At 37.5% G+C, this 15,057-nt stretch overlaps 1 protein-coding gene across 5 annotated transcripts in view; it reads left to right on the top strand.

The window, feature by feature from the left end:
- The window catches only part of Pcdh9 (protocadherin 9), an 829,840-nt gene that overhangs the window by 121,258 nt on the left and 693,525 nt on the right, over window positions 1-15,057 (top strand). The gene's annotated exons all lie outside the window — the stretch shown is intronic.

The following is a 15,057-nucleotide window of genomic DNA, read 5'->3' as shown; positions in this document are numbered from 1 at the left end:
CATCAGCTGGGGAGACAACTTGATTTTCAACTATGGGTTGCTACACAGTTCTTAAAATACTGTGACTTCTTAATTTGAGCCTGCTGTATTAAATAAATACTGGTAAATCCACTAACTAGATAAGGCACATAACTCTAAAGTTAGATTGATATTTGTGAATGAAATTCCCAAGTTAGAAATTCTTAAGAGGAATTAACTTTTTGAATTAGGTGAAAGAGTTGCAGAATTAGATTGACATCTTTTCAATTCAACAAACAAAAACAAATGTAAAACTTAAGGAAAAGTCTCTGCTTTATTCAGAGTGACTTTCTAGATAAATGGAGAGAAAGAGAGAAAGAAACAGAAAGAGGAATAGAGGAAAGGAGGGAGAGAGAGAGAGACAAAGACAGAGACACAGAAGGTTAGTTCTGAGTGCTAGTTCCTTCCTGGGTAGGTGCCATAGCAATGCTCGACATGTATGAATTTCTTGACATTCTTGTGTGACATCTGTTACCTAGCACATGGTATTTAATGGCATATTTATTATGTGTTAAGGACAGATCCACAAACAACTGTCTAAGCATAAGGATAGTGATAGAAAGCTACAAAAATCCCTGTCCCCTCCAATATTTTGAATATATCCCATAAAAGTCTGTTTTCTTTCCTTGCTAAACTGTAATTTAGGAGGAAGTGGTCATAGCCCTGAGAAAGATTTTGCAGAAAAGCTGTCTACTTTAGGGAATGGAAGAACAATCAATGAGAAGTAGTTAAAAAGAATAGCTAAAAACACCCCCATTTTTTTTCCAGTAAGTTTTCTTATTGAATTCATTCCATCCTTGCTACAGCTTTTAAGAGACGCCAACTATTTCTGCCCTGAGTATTCAGAAAAAGTTCTATTCACTTGTTTGGAGTTGAGAACATATTTCTATGGCTTCGTTTCCTGGATGTGAAGTAAAGGAGAATATAAATGTTTAATCATATCAAATGACCCAATTGTTTGCAGTAAACAGGAGACCGTGGAGAGGAAGAAAGGAAAGTTCATGCCTTACTTCCATTCGTCACCTGGAGTCTCTTAATTCCCTATTTTGACAGCTTCCTAGAATCTCATTTTTAAAACCTCATAAAATCAGAAGTAATTCAACAAGATAAAGTACAGAATACATCGGGGGGAAAGACAGTGCTGTCCTCTTTGATGAACTTGCGTATCTCTGGTTGTACATTATTAAAAAATATTGTTATGTTAACACTCAATAATTCACATGGCCAATAGCCTGTTCATTTCTCTTAAAATAGTGGGGCCATCATGCAGACACATTGTTTGCAGGAGCTGGAGACCTTTAAACTCTACTGTACTTAGATAGCTAATCCATCTCCTGATGGGTCAGAAGTGGGGAATATGCTAATTACCAGACAAATAGTAAGAACATTATAATAAGATGAATATTATTACTGAAGTTTCCTCTTGGGTGAAATCTTTCAGATTATTCTTAACAATCTGAATTTTGTTCATAAGGGCAAATCAAACAACAAAATACTATTTTTCAGTTCATTAATGCAACAAACCAATTCTTATAACTATGAGTTTAAATGAGAGCAACTGGTATTTGGTTCTCAGTATTTCTTTCTCCTATCCAATCAGTGTGATGTCTATAACTACTTAGCCTGTCATTTTCTCAAGCTGTTTGCTCATTATAAAGTAGCCTAGTAGTGCACATCACTAAACGGCTGCACTTTGGATCAAGAGTTACTCAGATGTCTGCTGATAACGCAGAATCAAAAAAACAGATTCTTTTATGTGCATACTTGTTTTCACATGAGAAATAATACACTATCATGGAGCCGGGCAGTGGTGGCACATACCTTTAATCCCAGCACTCGGGAGGCAGAGGCAGGCGGATCTCTGTGAGTTTGAGGCCAGCCTGGTCTACAAGAGCTAGTTCCAGGACAGGAACCAAAAAGCTATAGAGAAACGCTGTCTCGAAAAACCAAAAAAAAAAAAAAAAAAAAAAAACCAAACCACTATCATGAAGTTCAACATTAAAATTAGAGAGTAGCTTTTCCTTATGCATTCTTTGGTCAAGAAGCATTTAGGTTGTTTCCAGGTTCTGGCTATAAAAAACAATGCTTCTATGAACATAGATGAGCACATGTCCTTGTGGTACTATTGAGCATCCTTTGGATATGTCCCCAAACGTGGTATTGCTGGGTCTTGAGGAAGTTTGTTTCCTAATTTTCTGAGAAATTGCCATGTTGATATCCAAAGGGGCTGTACTAGCTTGTACTCCCACCAGCAATACAGGGGTGTTCCTTTTACCCACAATCTCTCCAGTGTAAGTTATCATCAGTGTTTTACACAATGGAGAACTGCACAGCCCAAAAAAAAAATCAATGAAAGACAATTATCATGTGTACTCACTCATAAACATAAAACAAAGAAAACCAGACTACAAATCACAATCCCAGAGAACCTAGACAACAACGAGGACCCTAACAGAGACATACATGGATCTAATCTACATGGAAAGTAGAAAAAGACAAGATTCCCTGAGTAAATCGGGAGCATGGGGGACTATGGGAGAGCATTTAGGGGAGGAGCGAAGAATGGAGGGAAGCAGAGAAGAAAGTATAAATCAATAAAATCAATAAAAATAATTTAGAGAGTAGAAACCAAGCTCCAATGGCATACTTATTTTTCTCTTCTTTTGGAGAGAATGTTGAATAAAATAATGATAGGCGAGAAATCATGTGGTTTAGCTAATACAACAACTTTTACATAAGAAGATATGTTTCATTCCAGGAAGGCCAGAGCAGTACTGTAAATCTTTTCCTCTGCTCTCAGGGTGAATATCAGTAAGAGTAAATGGTGGCAGTGTTTAAATCCTCAACAGTTCTTTTAAAAGTAACTAACTTTTAACTTTAACTTTAAGTCGCCTCTTAGAGTTTTGTTTGACTGCAATAGTTTTGCCTTATATAGATATTAAAAAAACTTACATTTACTAAATAATTTTAGAATATACCCACAAAAAGAAAAAAATTAAAATAGAGCAGAATGAAACAAATTTAATTTAAATGAATGCTCTCAGCATAGATTAACTAAAGCACTGAAGAAACTCTAAAAGTCTTCCTAATAAATGTATAAGATCTCACTTCATTTTTCTGGATGACTTTATGTTGAAGGGTGAGTCTGTGAAAAAGCCATAACACATTATAAACAGTCACCTTAAACTTCATTTGCAAATATGATAAATTCAATTTAAAAAGAAAAAGTCTCTTATTAAAAGATACTATGTGAACTTAAAGTAATCATATAGTGATGATAATACAGTATTTATTTTTTTCAAAGGAATGACTTGTGAATACACACTGTGTATAATATCAGATAAAATCCATACTGCCAATGATGTACTTTAGGGAATATTTACTGTGAAGTGCTGGCAAATTCTTAATCAAGGTGAAATGTTAATCTATTGACTTATGAATGTATGTTTTCAATTTTAATGCTTACGTGAGCAATGAATTTTTGTTACATAAATAAGGAAATTATTAAGCCATAGAAGAGTGTCAGCCATGCAAAGCCTTGAAGTCCAGACTCTCACAAATGGAGCACTAGATATTCTTGGAGTAGATTCTAAACAAATTTAAATGTTATGGCTGCTGCCTCAGATTTTTAAGCATACAAGCTAAAATTTGCATATAACGGTAAGAGAACAACATTGGCAGTGAATCCTACAAGTTGTAGAAATCCACATATTCAACAAAACATGATAATATTTGTAGCTGGAATTTTATAAACTTCTGTAATTTATGACTGCAGATTTGAGTTTGCAAAATCTATACTGCATTAACTTTATCTCCTGCATTTTTCATGTGGATTTTTGTGTAGATAAAACACAGATATTATTTTGCATTTCAGTGTTACGTACATTTATAATATTTAAGACATTTGAATAAAGAACATATGGGAGCTTAAATTCCTTTGCTCCAAAGGGATATGGCATTCATTTAAATTAATACTTGAGTTCAGACATGGTATGAATTTAAAAATTCATTCGATGAGAAAGAAGGAGAAATACTTTTAAGACCATAGAAAAGAGAAAGGAATTGAAACTGACTCATTTCATCCTGACTGCCAAATACAACATAAATGTTGGAGGAAAACTACAATGAATTTCTAAACTCAAGGATATACTTGTAAATTTCCACTCTCTCTAACACAGAAGAAAAAATTATTTTGGTAAAAACTGTTGGAAGAAATTAAGAATGAGATCTGCCAGCCTCTAGTAACATGACCTATAGTAAGTTATTCAAAGTACCTGTGGGCCACACCCCTTCCTCGTTCAGTGGTACCCATCACCTGGTAGGCATTAGCAGTAAGCAGGCATCTTAAATGTGGTTGATTCAAGTCTTCCAGGGATTGTGATTTTACCCTTAAGGGTCTATTACTTCTTTCTTATTTCCTGGAAAACTTAACAATTTACATGTTAACCTTTGAAAGTTCAGAATTTCATCCCTGTTCAGGGCAACCATTGCTTATGGTTTTGGCAATGGTCAACCATTGCAATCTTTTTCTTTTCCTTTTTTTTTTTAACTTTTTTTATTGAGAAAAGGAGAAGAAAAAAGAAAAAAAAGAAGTTTCCACCTCCTCCCAGCCTCCCATTTTCCTCCCCCTCCTCCCACCCTTCTCCCCCTCCTCCCACCCTTCTCCCCCTCCCCCCACTCCTTTTCCCTTCGCTCTCCAGTCCAAAGAGCCTTCAGGGTTTTCTGCCCTGTGGTAAGTCCTAGGTCCTCCCCCCTCCGTCCATATCTAGGAAGGTGAACATCCAAACTGGCTATGCTCCCACAAAGCCAGCACATAAAGCAGGATCAAAACCCCGTGCCATTATCCTTTGCGTCTCATCAGCCCTCATTGTTCGCCATGTTCAGAGAGTCCGGTTTTATCCCATGCTTTTTCAGTCACAGTCCAGCTGGCCTTGGTGAGCTCCCATTAGATCAGCTCCACTGTCTCAGTGGGTGGGTGCACCCCTCGTGGTCCCGACTTCTTTGCTCATGTTCTCCCTCCTTCTGCTCCTCATTGGGACCTTGGGAGCTCAGTCCAGTGCTCCAGTGTGGGTCTCTGTCTCTATCTAAATCCATCACCAGATGAAGGTTCTATGATGATATGCAAGATATTCGTCAGTATTGCTCTAGGATAGGGTCATTTCAGGTTCCCTATCCTCAGCTGCTCAAGGAACTAACTGGGGACCTCGGCTTGGGCATCTGGGAGCCCCTCTAGGGTCAGGTCTCTTGCCAACCCTAAAGTGGCTCCCTTAACTAAGAATTGTGGTTCCGTGCTCCCCTATCCAACCTTCCTTTATCCCAATCCTCCTGTTTCCCCAAGGCCCCCCTCCTTCCCTTCTAACTTTTCTCTCCCCAACTCCCCTTACCTCCATCCCACCCCACCCCCAAGATCCCAATTTTCTCCCCAGCAATTTTGTCTACTTCCCTTAGCCAAGAGGATAACTACATGTTTTTCCTTGGGTTCACCTTCTTACTTAGCTTCTTTAGATTCACCTATTGTAGACTCTGTGACCCTTATTTATGGCTAGAAACCAATTACGAGTGAGTACATCCCATGTTCATCTTTTTGGGTCTGGGATACCTCACTCAGCATAGTGTTTTCTATTTCCATCCATTTGTATGCAAAATTCGAGAAGTCATTGTTTTTTTACCGCAGCGTAGAACTCTAATGTGTAGATATTCCACACTTTCTTCATCCATTCTTCCATTGAAGGGCATCTAGGTTGTTTCCAGGTTCTGGCTATTACAAATAATACTGCTATGAACATAGTTGAACAAATGCTTTTGTCATATGATAGGCCATCTCTTGGGTATATTCCCAAGAGTGGTATTGCTGGGTCCAGGGGTAGGTTGGTCCCGAATTTCCTGAGAAACAGAAACACTGACTTTCACAGTGGTTGCACAAGATTGCATTCCCACCTGCAAGGGATGAGGGTACCCCTTCCTCCTCAGCCTCTCCAGCAAAGGCTATCCTTGGTGTTTTTGACTTTAGCCATTCTGACAGGTGTAAGATGATATCTCAAAGTTGTTTTGATTTGCATTTCCCTGATTGCTAAGGAAGTTGAGCACGACCTTAAGTGTCTTCTGGCCATTTGAAATTCTTCTGTTGAGAATTCTCTGTTCAGTTCAGTGCCCCATATTTTAATTGGGTTAATTAGCATTTTAAAGTCGAATTTCTTGAGTTCTCTATATATTTTGGAGATCAGACCTTTGTCTGTTGCGGGGTTGGTGAAGATCTTCTCCCAGTCAGTAGGTTGCCTTTGTGTCTTAGTGACAGTGTCCTTTGCTTTACAGAAGCTTCTCAGTTTTAGTAGGTCCCATTTATTCAATGTTGCCCTTAATGTCTGTGCTTCTGGGGTTATACATAGGAAGCGATCTCCTGTGCCCATCTGTTGTAGGGTATTTCCCACTTTCTCTTCTATCATTTTCAGTGTGTTCGGGCTGATATTGAGGTCTTTAATCCATTTGGACTTGAGTTTTGTGCACGGTGATAAAAATGGGTCTATTTTCATTCTTCTACAGGTTGACATCCAGTTGTGCCAGCACCATTTGTTGAAAATGCTTTCTTTCTTCCATTGTATACTTCTAGCTCCTTTATCAAAAATGAGGTGTTCATAGGTTTGTGGGTTAAAATCCGGGTCTTCTATACGATTCCATTGGTCGACTTCTCTGTTTTTATGCCAGTACCACACTGTTTTCATTACTGTAGCTCTGTAATAGAGTTTGAAGTCAGGGATGGTAATGCCTCCAGCAGATCCTTTATTGTATAGGATAGTTTTGGCTATCCTGTTTTTTTTTCCATATAAAGTTGATTATTGTCCTCTCCAGATCTGTGAAGAATTTTGATGGGATCTTGATGGGGATTGCATTGAATCTATAAATTGCCTTTGGTAGAATTGCCATTTTTACTATGTTGATCCTCCCAATCCAAGAGCAAGGGAGGTCCATCCATTTTTTGGTATCCTCTTCAATTTCTTACTTCAATGCCTTAAAGTTCTTGTCAAATAGATCTTTCACTTCCTTGGTTAGATTTACCCCAAGATATTTTATGCTGTTTGTGGCTATCGTGAATGGTGAAGCTTCTCTGATTTCCCTCTCTGCTTCCATATCCTTTGTGTATAAGAGGGCGACTGATTTTTTGGAGTTGATCTTGTATCCTGCCACATTACTAAAGGTATTTATCAGCTGTAAAAGTTCTTTGGTGGAGTTTTGGGGGTCGCTTAAGTACACTATCATATCATCTGCGAATAACGAATGTTTAACTTCTTCCTTTCCAATTCGAATCCCCTTGATCCCATTATGTTGTCTTATTGCTATTGCTAGAACTTCAAGCACTAAATTGAAGAGGTATGGCGAGAGTGGACAGCCTTGTCGTGTCCCTGAGTTAAGCGGGATATCTTTGAGTTTCTCTCCATTTAATTTGATGTTAGCTGTCGGCTTGCTGTATATAGCTTTTATTATATTTATGTATGACCCTTGTATCCCTAATCTCTCCAAGACTTTTAACATAAATGGATGTTGAATTTTGTTGAATGCTTTTTCAGCATCTAATGAAATGATCATATGGTTTTTTTCTTTCAGTTTATTAATATGCTGGATTACATTGATAGATTTTCATATGTTGAACCAGCCCTGCATCTCAGGAATGAAGCCTACTTGATCATAATGGATAATTTTTCGGATGTGTTCTTGGATTCGGTTTGCCAGTATTTTGTTGAGGATTTTTGCGTCGATGTTCATGAGTGAGACTGGCCTGTAATTCTCTTTCCTGATTGAGTCTTTGTGTGGTTTTGGTATCAGAGTAACTGTAGCTTCATAAAAGGAATTAGGTAATGACCCTTCTGTTTCTATATTGTGGAATATATTAAGGAGTATAGGTATTAGCTCTTCTTGGAAGTTCTGGTAGAATTCTGCATTGAAACCATCTGGTCCTGGGCTTTTTTTGGTAGGGAGGTTTTTGATAACAGCTTCTAATTCTTCGCGACCAACAGGTCTGTTTAGATTGTTCACCTGGTCCTGGTGTAACTTTGGTATATGGTATTTATCTAAAAAAGTGTCCATTTCTTTTACATTTTCCAGTTTTGTGTTATACAGGCTTTTGTAATAAGATCTAATGATTCTCTGAATTTCCTCTGTGTCTGTGGTTATGTCCCCCTTTTCATTTCTGATCTTATTAATTTGAGTATTCTCTCTCTGCCGTTTGATTAGTTTGGATAGGTGTTTATCAATCTTGTTGATTTTCTCCAGGAACCAGCTTTTTGTTTCATTGATTCTTTGGATTGTTTTCTGTGTTTCTATTTTGTTGATTTCCGCCCTCAGTTTGATTATTTCCAGTCTTCTACTCCTCCTAGGTGAGTCTGCTTCTTTTTTTCTAGAGCTTTCAGGTGGGCTGTTAAGTCTCCAATATGTGCTTTCTCTGTTTTCTTTAAGTGGGCACTTAGTGCGATGAACTTTCCTCTTAGCACTGCTTTCATAGTGTCCCATAAGTTCGAGTATGTTGTTTCTTTATTTTCATTGAATTCGAGGAAGACTTTAATTTCTTTCTTTATTTCTTCCTTAATCCAGGTATGGTTCAGTAGTTGACTGTTCAGTTTCCATGAGTTTGTAGGCTTTCTGGGGGTAGCATTGTTGTTGAATTCTAACTTTAATCCATGGTGATCTGATAAGACACAGGTGGTTACTAATATTTTTTTGTAAATGTGTAAGTTAGCTTTGCTACCGAGTATGTGGTCAATTTTCGAGAAGGTTCCATGAGCTGCAGAGAAGAAGGTATATTCTCTCCTATTTGGGTGGAATAATCTATAGATGTCTGTTAAGTCCATTTGCTTCATTACCTCCATTAATTCTCTAATTTCTCTGTTAGGTTTCTGTTTGATTGACCTGTCTATTGGTGAGAGAGGAGTGTTGAAGTCTCCTACTATTAGTGTGTGTGGTTTGATGGCTGCCTTGAGTTTTAGTAATGTTTCTTTTACATACGTGGGCGCTTTTATATTAGGGGCGTAGATATTCAGGATTGAGACTTCATCCTGATGAACTGTTCCTGTTATGAGTATAAAATGTCCCTCTCCATCTCTTCTGATTGATTTAAGTTTGAAGTCAACTTTGTTAGAGATTAGTATGGCCACACCTCCTTGTTTCTTAGGTCCATTTGCTTAATAAGCCTTTTCCCAGCCCTTTACTCTGAGTAGGTTGCTGTCTTTGTGGTTAAGGTGTGTTTCTTGTAAACAGCAGAATGTTGGATCCTGTTTTCGTATCCAATCTCTTAGCCTGTGCCTTTTTATAGGTGAGTTTAGCCCATTAACATTAAGTGATATTAATGACCAGTGGTTGTTAACTCCGGTCACTTTTTTAGTAGTAGTGTTTGTGTGTTTCCCTTCTTTGAGTTGCGCTGGTGAAGGGTCTCTAGATGACTGAGTTATTGTGGACATTGTTGGACTCCTTGGTTAGTGATTTTCCTTCTATTATTTTCTGTAAGGCTGGACTTGTGGCTACGTATTGTTTAAATTTGTTTTTATCCTGGAAAATTTTGTTTTCTCCATTTATAGTGAATGAAAGCTTGGCTGGATATAGTAGTCTGCGCTTGCATCAATGATCTCTTAGTTTTTGCAGTACATCTATCCAGGACCTTCTGGCTTTCATGGTTTCCATAGAGCAGTCAGGTGTAAGTCTGATAGGTTTACCTTTATAAGTAACTTTGCCTTTTTCCTTTGCGGCTCTTAATATTCTTTCTTTATTCTGTATTTTTGTGTTTTGATTATTATATGGTGAGGGGATGTTTTTTTTTTTTTTTTTTTTGATCCAGCCTATTTGGTGTTCTGTATGCTTCTTGAACCTTCATAGGTACATCTGTCTTCAGGTTGGGAAAGTTTTCTTCTATAATTTTATTAAGTATATTTTCTGGACCGTTGAGCTGCCCTTCTTCTCCTTCTTCTATTCCAATTATTCTTAGGTTTGGTCTTTTTATTGTGTCCCAGATTTCCTGAATGTTTTGTGATGAAAATTTGTTGGTTTTGCTGTTTTCTTTGATCAGTGTGTTTATTTTCTCTATGGTATCTTCAGTGTCTGACATTCTTTCTTCTATCTCTTGTAATCTGTTGTTAGTACTTGTCTCTGTAGTTCCTGCTCGTTTATCCAGATTTTCCATCTCCATTCTTCCCTCGGTTTGTGCTTTCTTCATTGCTTCCATTTCATTCTTCAAGCCTTGAACTGCTTCCCTATCCTGTTTGATTGCTTTTTCTTGTTTCTCTTGGTTTTCTTTCATGTCTTTGAGCGCTTTATTCATTTCCTCTACCTTTTTGTTTGTGATCTCTAATTGTTTATGGCAGTTTTTCACCTCCTGTTTAAGGTCCTCTTTTATTTTCATATAGTCCACTTTTGAGTCGATTTCTTCTATTTCTTCTGGATTAGGGTGTACACTTCTTCTTATTTCGGGATCCCTGGATTCTGGTGGTGTCATGTTGCCTTTCAGGTTGTTGGAGGAATTCTTGCATTGGCGCCTTCCCGTCTCTTCCTTCAAATGGAGCCAGGAGAGGCCTGGTGTCTTGGTCCAGTCTTTGCTGTGATTGACTCTCTGGGTATATCTCTTCAGTGTAGAAGCAGGAACCGTTCCCGTCCAGATAGGATTCCTCAGAAACTAAACAGGGCCGCCAGTAGCCCAATGATCCAGGGCCAAAAGGATGAATGGAGCAGGGGGGTGCGGTCGGTATCCAGGAGCGCACAGGAAGCCTGGCGCAGGAGCTGAAGGTGCCTGGGCTCCCTTACAGGGGACCCTGAGGCCTGCCCGGTATGCAGGCACTCACCGCTCTGGGTGGGTAGCCTTAGTGTAGGAGCTTAAAACTGTTCTTGAGCACTGGTCCTAGCATACAGCAGGGCAGGGTTGGGGAGGCGTGCTTGGGGGTTCGTGCGAAAGAAAGACAGTCCTGCAGAAGGAGCTGGGGCAGGGGGGTTTGTGCTCTCTTCCAAGACAGTCCGCCCCTGGATAGCACATACTCACCCGTCCAGATGGGATTCCTCAGCAACTAAACAGGGCCGTCGGTAGCCCAATGATCCAGGGCCAAAAGGATGAATGGAGCAGGGGGGTGCGGGTGGTATCCAGGAGCGCACAGGAAGCCTGGCGCAGGAGCTGAAGGTGCCCGGGCTCCCTTACAGAGGACCCTCAATCTTTTTCTTTTTTAATGTTCTGTTACAATCTTTACTCACCCTCTTTGTTGATTTCTTGTCAAGTGACACAAATAAATACAGCTGGAAAGAATCTCCACTGAGGAATGCTCTCTCTTAAATTAACCAGCAGCCATGTCTATGACAGATTTTATTAGTTATTAAGTGATCAGCCTACTGATAGCAGGTCCATCTTTAGACAAGCAGTTTTGGCTGTAAAAGACAGGTAGATGAGCGAGCCAGAGGAAGCATGGCAGTGAGAAGGAACATTCCTCAATGATCTCTATTTTTATTCCGGCTTTGGTATCATTCAGGGAGAAATTATAACCTGTAAACCAATTAAAATTCTTTCTTTCCCCATGTTGGTTTTGGTCAGTGTGTTTCACAAAAATAAAGAAGCAAAATAATATACACTCTAAGGGATGTATAAATGAATAACACAACAAGGTTTGAAATACGGCAATCACATAGTAAGCACTGAACAAAGAAACAAGTATTTTTAAAGGCTGCACAGAATCACTCTATCTAATAACCTTTAATTTCAAGTGTTTGTGGTCTGCAAACAAACACGTGTTCAATAATGAATCTTTTATACTAGTATTCTGAAACTTTGATAGGCAATGAAATTTCTGGAGACTAAAACACAACCATCACCTAGGAGCTCTTTAACGATAGAGACCGGCAGCTCCCTTCCCATATGAAATAATTCAGTGTGCATTTTCATCACGTGGTTCACATCCATTTTTAATCTGGAAGAAGATTGCTGGGGCTATTTGCAGCCAAATGACTTCTTCATTAACTATATTTCATTCCATTACTCAACAGCTATTTATCATATACCTATTTTTGTTTCTAGAAATACTTCCACTAAGTGGTTTGGGGTTGTGGTCAGTATAGAGGAGAGATTGGTTCTGAATGAGATGGTTAATATCTCCATAGATGAATTCCTTGGTCTAGGTTAGGAAAGAGAAAAAAGGGAAGAAAAAAAAGAGGTAGGATATTCCATGTTTTTAGGTGTTACTTTATACATGACAGTTGGCACTCATGGTAGGTTAGTATACAATAACATTTTGAAAAAATAACAACAATTGCACAACTTTTGGTGTCTGTTCACAGGAATATCACAGTGACCATTTAAATAGCAAATGAACTCTACTGTTGAAAAACAAGCATGTATAAAAGAAGATCTCATGTTCCAGAGAGTTTATTACTTGCTGAAACATGTTCTTTTAGTAAAACCAAATATCTTTTCTGCTCTACCTACAGTACTTTCATATGAAACATGCATCGATAATTACATTTTAGATTCTGTTATTTTATTCCACCTAAACTTTTCATTAAAAAAAAATTTGAAGGGGCTAGAGAGATGACTCAGTGGTTAAGAGGATTGCCTGCTCTTCCAAAGGTCCTGAGTTCAATTCCTATCAACCACATGGTGTCTCACAACCATCTGTAATGGGGTTTGGTGCCCTATTCTGACCTTCAGGCATATACACAGACAGAACATTATATACATAATAAATAAATATTTTTTAAAAAAGTTCAAAGTGTCTTCCAAATTTTAATAGACCTGTATTTTCTTGTATGAAATTTCCAAATATTTAATTATTTATAGATCAATGACATAAAAATACATCTATGTGTTGGAGATGTTTAAAATATACAACATCAAATATTTTCAATAGAAATGAATGGATGGAACTTAAGGCCTTTGAGCTTATTTATAAGAGGCATATGATTAGATGAATTACCAGTACCTCAGCAAGAGAGCAAGAAACATGGGTGGCACATCTGGAGGATTTCCTACTAAAGCCACAAACATGACTCAAGAAATGTATAATTTAATACAAAAGGATTATTATATTTCTGTACTTAGTATCCAATGAACATAATCAAAGAGGTATTTGATTCCGATTACTATCTCCACACAATATATTTGTTTGTTAAATGTTCTATCTGTGCCTATAAATTGAATGTTGGGAAATAATCAAGATATTACTAATTCATAATAATTTTATAGGTCATTTGAAGAATTCTTATAATTTTCATTTACATAAAGATTTTGAATGAAAGTAGCAAATATAAAATGAGATTGTGTTTGTTTATATATGTCTTCCAAAGGAGAAAGATCTGTCATCTCTAATTATGATTTCTTTAGTGAGTGAAATTAAAGAACTGTATCGTTATATATTTAGAACTTAATAAAGATTGTTTGTCTGATAATATAACAGATCACATAGAAATAGAATACTTATTGCTTAATTCCTTGAGCTCTGATGTTTTTGTAATACTCTAACTAATTAACATTTTTAACAAATGATTAACAATCATAATATTTTTGTGTCTTCTTAAGATTTCATAAGGAATTTTGATAATTATTTTCGGTTTAAAACAAATTGAACTGTATACCAGAACATTAATCTTTCATACAGCTTCTTTAGCTCACCATTAGTAATCTTATATGACTTTAACATATATATATATATATATATATATATATATATATATATATAGAGAGAGAGAGAGAGAGAGAGAGAGAGAGAGAGAGAGATTGGGGAATACACTTTGTCATTAGTGGATTTTCCATGCAAGAACACATTCTTGTCATACAGTAGAAGCTTGATAAATCTCTGTGAATGACAAGTGACCTGCAGAGTAGACTTGATTTAGAATATCATTTGAACTTGCTTGCTTGCATATGTGTTCGTTGAAGCTGGACAAAGCTAAACTGCAATTTAAAATGATGTGAGGTGCCAGAGACACAGGTTAATGTAATGCATTAAACAACACTATGGCCTCATTCAAAAAACTAGAGATAAATGTCACATCAAGTCATTCAGGCAGAAATTCTTATTCTTTAAGCAATAACTCTGAGAACCTTTAAAAAAAATGCCCTTATGAAATAGACCAAATCCCCTCTCTTTCATATTATAAAGCAGTAGCAAATCCTAATAGTCAAACTCAGCAGCTTTTTGGGCTGATCAGGCTATTTTGGTGCTATATCAAGAGAAAAATTTGACAGTCTTGGCGCACAATTTAACCTCCTTCAGAAGTGTTACAATCTGGTAGGGGAATATCCACGGAATACTAAGCATCTATCTTGTTTTAAAACCAGCCATTCTCTCATAAATAATAGCTGTATTTCATGCATGATCCTCTTTTTGTTCTGTTGCTACAGAAGCAGCCAACTAGGCAACAGAGGAAGCAATAGTAAACCAACATATTCCCAGTACTCTTGGCATCATGGATGAATATGTCTATGGTTCTTAGGATGATGATCCAAAGGAAAGCAGAAGAAAGGCACATTGCCTGTGTGGTGTAAATAAAGTGCATGTAAGAGGAGGCAGGAGCATGGACATCTAGTATTTGCCAACTGAGAAGTTAAAAAAAAAAAACAAAAAAACAACAAAGCTCAGAGGGACAATGTTTCACAGTGCCAATGCGTGCTTGAGCTCATGGTGCCTAAGAAATGAGCATCTAATTTTTGTTGTTGTTTAGATCAGGATTTCCTTTTACCGTATTTTTTAGCAATGGGGGAATTGCTTCCCACATTAAAATTTATTTCTTATGGAAGATTAGCAAGCATAAACCTTGTTCTCTGTAGATTAGAATAAATTGGGGTTTGTGACATATTTGTAAAATAGGTAGTAAGAAGATTTATTCTCGTGTCCTTTAATCTTTGTTTCTCACGGAGCATAGAATATGCTTTTCTAAGACCCAAATTCAGCAGAAATGCAAGGGCTTTTCACACATAGGCTTTCTTGAGGTAACTCCATTCCCAAATGTTACACACTTGTAACTTCTGTGAAGATTCTAATCTGTGTCATAGTGACAAAATGGCCAATTGGAACATTAAAAATTGCT

Source organism: Microtus oregoni, unplaced genomic scaffold (genome assembly GCF_018167655.1).
Source record: "Microtus oregoni isolate MIOR12 unplaced genomic scaffold, Mior012 000001F_ref0000356, whole genome shotgun sequence".
Taxonomy (NCBI): Eukaryota; Metazoa; Chordata; class Mammalia; order Rodentia; family Cricetidae; genus Microtus; species Microtus oregoni.
The sequence above is the reverse complement of the archived record's forward strand: the minus strand, read 5'-3'. Positions and strand labels throughout refer to the sequence as shown.